The 6,131-nt window shown below is 37.4% G+C and overlaps 1 long non-coding RNA gene across 2 annotated transcripts; it reads left to right on the top strand.

Moving 5' to 3' along the window:
- The first annotated feature begins 412 nt into the window (after window positions 1-412).
- LOC142519911 (uncharacterized) lies at window positions 413-4,991 on the top strand. 2 transcript variants are annotated; one of them, XR_012813816.1, is made up of 3 exons: window positions 413-571; window positions 2,804-2,857; window positions 3,421-4,991. It is a non-coding gene; the product is annotated as an uncharacterized LOC142519911 (long non-coding RNA). The 2 variants fall into 2 exon arrangements; XR_012813815.1 differs by lacking the exon at window positions 3,421-4,991 and having other exon boundaries at window positions 2,804-3,039.
- Window positions 4,992-6,131: the final 1,140 nt, after the last annotated feature.

The raw sequence follows: 6,131 nt of genomic DNA on the forward strand, positions 1-6,131 counted from the left end.
AAAGTTCATGCACTATGATTTTTAAGTTTCGTTTCGCGCACGAACGAGGAGCGGAGACCTAGAAATTTTCAAGAAAATTATTTTTATTACACGATTAATTTTTATTAATTAATATAAGATGTTTTAAAGGTATTTTTCAAGAATTGAAATTTATTGGGTATTTTTATCCGCGGGATTTTAATTTTTAACGGTACGTAAATTTTATCGAATCGGGGGACTTTTTGAGGGTTCGGCTAATATTTTCACAAACTTTCCAACACGAAATATTTTTCGGGAGTGTGTTTGGATTTAATGGGCCTACTTTTAAGCTTGTTGGGTTTAAAATAAATTTTTAACTTTTAATTAGTAAATAAATTAAGGCTCACTAAACCTATCATTCCCCACCCCACCAACTGACACCCTCACTCCCACCAGCCTTTATTCTCGAAAAAACACCAACCGACACTTCCCCTCACCTATTTATCTCGGCTTCTTCCCCTAGCAGCTGAATTGTATCGGTTTTGGCTCGTTCTTGCATCCAAGGCTCTCCGGCGTTCCTCTCTTCATTCTTCTCGAGTTCTTACATCTTAAGGCACGCCACGTACTTTCATTTCTGCATCTTATACGCTGTATACTTGCTGTATTATATTTGTTGATGTGTGAAATTCTCGATCCAGCAACCTGTGGAGAGATCGCATGGTTTGGATGCAAGTTTTCTTAATTTTTTATCATTCACCCACGTTTCTTGCATCTTGTGTCAAGGGAGCTGCCAGATCGATGGATTAAGGAGTCATTTACGTCAAGGTTTCTAGTGGGATAGGCTGCTAGAGCCGCAGGTGACCGAGGGTGTGAGAAAGCGTCGGGATCGAGTTATCTTGTACGAAGCTAGGGAGATCGGGCAGTGGGAAGAAGGTAGGCGGTGAGGGGTTGGTTCTAGGCCTTGAACCTGTCTCTGGTAGGTCCAAACCATGACCTGGGAAGACCCTAACACCGCTGGTCGGGGCCCTATAGCAGATCGAGAGAGCTTAGCGCGAGGGATTTATGTTTGGGGTGGTTTGGTTCCTAGCGTGCGCATTCGGGGTGCATGCTGCATGGGGTTGGGGCTGTGTGTTCTTTTGGGTCCAGAGGAGTCCTAGGGTGGTCTAGGGAAGGTCAGGTCATGGCTGGTCTTCGATGGTTCGGTTTAGGATTGTTAAAACGTGAATTTGGTGCACTAGGAAATCGGTGGATAGCTTGCTGGAATTTTCCAGCCACCGTTCAGAGCTTTATTTGAGTGTCTAAGGGCTGGGTGCGAGATATTTAGGACCTTTTAAGTGTATTTAAGGTATGGTAAAAAGTTGGGAATAATTCGGTTAAGTTTCGAGTCGATTCGGGTTAAAACCGGGACACCGGTCCAAGTTTTAAAACAATTTGGTTAAGTTATGAAATGGACTCGAGTTTACGACTAGAAATGATTTTAAATATATTTTGGGACATTTTTAAGAGTTTGGTAAGTTTCGGATCAAAATGATGAGTATTGGATTTATCCGGGATTTAATCGCCGTACGAAACGTTAAGTAAAGAATTAATTAAAATGCCAAGATTTAAGCTTAATAAAATTATAAAAAATTATATTTAAGCTCAAATAATTATTAGAAGTCTAAATTTTTAATTTGGGAATTTTATGCTAAGGTTTGGTTTAATTCGGGATTAAAGTGCGTTAATATGTTATGTTTAAAGATTAATTTAAAATTCATCGATTTAAGACAAATAAAAATATGAGAAAATTTTTATAGGCTTAAATAATTATTTGGGACATTTTAGAGTAAATGGAATTAAGAAAATGTCAAAAACGTGAAATTTTACATCTAGGGGCAAAATGGTAATTTTTGGGTTTCCAGGGGCAAAATGGTCATTTTGCACCCGGGGTGAGATGTTGGTCCTTGCAGCGCCCTGAGCACAAAATTATGATATTTTAAATGTTTATGCATCATGTTTACGATTTTTACGTAATTATGATAAATACGTTGCATGCTTGGTTTAAAGGAAAAATTATGTATATGCATGCTTTTATTAAGTGATGAATATGATGACACGTTTTGAAGGAAGTGATTTAGTTGTGACTAACATGATGACACGATGATATGATTGGAGATATCGTGAGGGAAAAGGCCCCATAGGGAGCCCGTTTACGGGAGAAGGCCCCAGAGGGAGCCCGACGATCGTATTTCCATTGACATGATATGATGACATGATAGGCTCGGGCTCAGTTGACGGGTGAGAGTGTTGCTGATGTCCCCCGCCGTCGGGTACCGCGATTACACGTAGATGGATCCATCGACTGACATGATGACATGATGATACGAAAGTCACAGCTAATGAACTGAATTCAATTAAAAAAAAATGTATACGTATATGATGATATGAGATGACATGCTTTAATATGATACGATTTTACACGACACGTATACGTATATGATGACATGAGATGACATGCTTTGAGACGATATGATTTTACACGACACGTTTACGTATATGATAACATGAGATGACATGTTTTGACACGTATATGATGATATGAGATGACATGATTTGACACGACATGATTTTATACGACATGTTTACGTTATGCTTTTAAAGTTCATGAATGATATGTTTACGTATATGATGATATGAGTGCTTTGACACGACATGATTTTACACAACACGTTTACATTATGCTTTTAAGTTCATGAAAGATATGTTGAGTATGATATTTTTCACTGTTGTGTGCTAGGTATATGTACTTGTTATTAACGGTGCAGGTGTGTTGAGTCTTTAGACTCACTAGGCGTGTGTGATGCAGGTGAGCTTAGTGATGAGGAGACTGGAGGTGCCGAACTCTGAGTAGGCAGACCTGGTAAGGTGACACGACCCGAGGACCACATGTTTTCCGCATTACGATTTATGAGATTGAAAGGAGATGAATATTTTCATACGTTGATGATTTTAAGAATTTTATACGTTTATGTTTACATATGATTTTAGACGAGTTGGGTTATTTTAAACGGCGCTATTATTACTGAAAAATATTTAAGATCATTTTTTTTAAATGTTATATTTTTCTATTACGATTTTACTCCTTTACGTTTACGTTTGATGTTGGTCATTTTAAATTGTGATATTTTTATTGTACAATAAAGACAATTATTTTAAATGATATTTCGAAAATGTGAGCTTAAAATAAAAAAAAAATATTTCTGCACTTTTAAAACAAGTAGACGTTTCAAATCTATTGACTCAGCAAACCTTAACCATGATAACAAATAATATACATATGCATTCGCAAGCAACAATGAAAGATACTTTTAATAAAATAGCTTTTCATGAACATGCATAACTTTAAATCATTTTGCCTTTCATCATATATGTATACATTTCTCTTTATTGAATTCAGATCGTTAATTGTGACTTTCGTTTCAGCTTTTGGTCGATGGATCCATCTACATATAACCATGGTACCAGGCGGGAAGGAAATCAGCGATACTTTAACCCGTCAACTGAGCCTTGGCCTTACATATCATCATACCCTTTCATATTAGTCACAATCAATTCACCTCCTTCAACATTTCCTTATAATCATCAAACTTTTAAAAATTTATGCATATGTATCATTTTTCTTTTAAACCAAGCATGCAACACGCCTTTTAGCATTATTGTTTTTCATCATAAAATCTCATGAACTTTCAAAATAAACTTTTTACATTCATTACAGCATTCAGGGCACTGCCAGGACGGCTAATATTTTTCAAGTGTAAAATGACCATTTTGCCCCCGAAACCCTACTTTCCCAATTTATCCTTGGACCTTAAAACGATCACCCGAATCCATCCAAACTTAGCATAACACCTTAAAATAAACCAATATGCATTCTTAGAACGTACGTCTTGGTTTCTTACTTAAGCTCCTCGGCTAATTTCTTACTTAAACTCCTCGACTAATTTCCCAATTCGTTTTACAACTTAAACGTACGTCCCGGTTTTAACCCTAATCAACTCGAAAGTTAACCAAACTTTACCAAACTTAAACCATTGCTTATTAACACCTAAACATACCCAATGCAACCCAATTCAAACCATTTAAGAGCTTCAGAATAGCTTATAATGTCTACTGAATTTTGGGCACAAATTGATCAACCCTAGCTTAACATACCATGGGCTCCTTCAAGCCTAGGCCCTAACCATCATGTCCAGACCCTAACCAACCATCCTAGGACCTAGAACACTTCCTAGGGACCCTATTGGAATGATCCTATAGCGCCTTGCATGATCTGCACCCTAAACCCATGCCCCTACAAGCCTTGAGCGCCCAAAGCGCACACACATTTGTTAGCCCTTGCACCAGCCTTCCCTCAAGCCATCTAGGACGATGACTAGACCCACTTAGGACCCCTGGACATGAACCAACAGCATCACATGGCCTGCTCCTTCCTAGCCCTCAAAATCGAAAGCCTAGCTTATTAAAACCTCAATTTTCGTTCATCCTTTTGCCCTTTCCTTTCCACCCATTAAACATGCATCTAGGGCTCTTAAACTTACTGAAATATGTCCCTTTTTATAGCTCTACCATGGCATCCCCTTTGTGCATCATAAACATGAATTTAAAAGCATGAAAATCAAAGTTTTATGATGTATATGACTCAAAAACGAAAGTAAAAAGAGTGTTTCATAGTTTTCATGCGAACATGACTAAACACACATAATATGGTATGAACGATGAGGGAACGAAGAATAAGACATGCCTTTGTGTATTTCACGCACGAAAAACAATCATTGACGCGAGGGACATTGGCGGAGAGACGGCGAAGGAAGCTTGCTGCGTTTTCTTCTCAAAATCACGTGAAAGTGCCTTGGTTGTGAGGGCGTATGATCGTGTGTGGTTGCTAATAAAGAGTCCTAGAGTTTCTAGGGGTGAGTCCTGTGTTATATGGTGTAATTTCGGTTTTATAAGTGTAACATCTACCGTTTTAAACGTGTGGAAATATTTACATTATTTTTTTTTATAAAAAGCTCACATTTTCGAAATAACATTTATACGTTTCGCATGCATGCGCTGTACAAAAAAATATAACATTTAAAAATGATCTTAAATATTTGACAGTAAAAATAGTACAGTTTAAAATAACGAAACTCATCCAAAAATCATACGTAAACATGAACCAGTCAAAATCTTAAAAATCATCAACATAGGAAAATATTCATCTCCACTCAATCTCATAAATTATAATGTGGAAAATATGCGGTCCTCGGGTCGTGTCACCTCACCAGGTCTGCCTACTCAGAGTTCGGCACCTCCGGTCCGCTCATCATTAAGCTCATCTGCATCACACACGTCTAGTGAGTCTAAAGACTCAACACACCTGGACCGTTAATAGCAAATACATATACATAGCACACAGCAGTAAAAAATATCATACTCAATACCTTTCATGAACTTTAAAAACGTAACATAAACGTGTACACTCATGACGTGTCAAAACAACTCATCGTTAATCATCATTCATCATTCATCGTTTAACATTTATTGTTCATCATTCATCATTCATAATTTATCATTGGTGAATTCAGTTTATTAGAGGTGACTATCGTACATCATCATCATCATTTACGATGGATCCATCATACATAGATTGCGGTAACCGGCGGCTGTCAGACATCAGTGACAAGATCACCCATCCATTGTGCCTAGGCCTCATCTGTAACGAACCGAATTTTTAAACTACTTGAAATTTGCGGAAAATAAAAATTTTCTTAAATATGAAATAAACATTCAAATTGCGATCATCCACAATCCGTTCTAAAAAATTACTGCAACCAAACATTTGAAATTAAAACTTTTTGCTAAAGCATTTGACTAGGCATCATCACAATAACATAAAATCAGAGTATTTGAAAATTTCATAAATTCTTAAAAACATGGGGGTCCCCGGATTTAGCCTCCCGCTCAGTCCAAGCTAGCTCACTGGTCCTCACCCCTCGTCTCCTCAAATGCATCCTCACCTGCATCGATCAAGTCTAGTGAGTCTAAAGACTCAACATGTATAAACTGGGAGTAACGAGTAATACGTAATAAAATCACATGCAACTTTAAAATAGAGCGTATGTATTTGAAACTTGAACTTGCATACTTAAAAG

The sequence above is a fragment of the Primulina tabacum genome, chromosome 11 (genome assembly GCF_025594145.1).
Source record: "Primulina tabacum isolate GXHZ01 chromosome 11, ASM2559414v2, whole genome shotgun sequence".
NCBI lineage: Eukaryota > Viridiplantae > Streptophyta > Magnoliopsida > Lamiales > Gesneriaceae > Primulina > Primulina tabacum.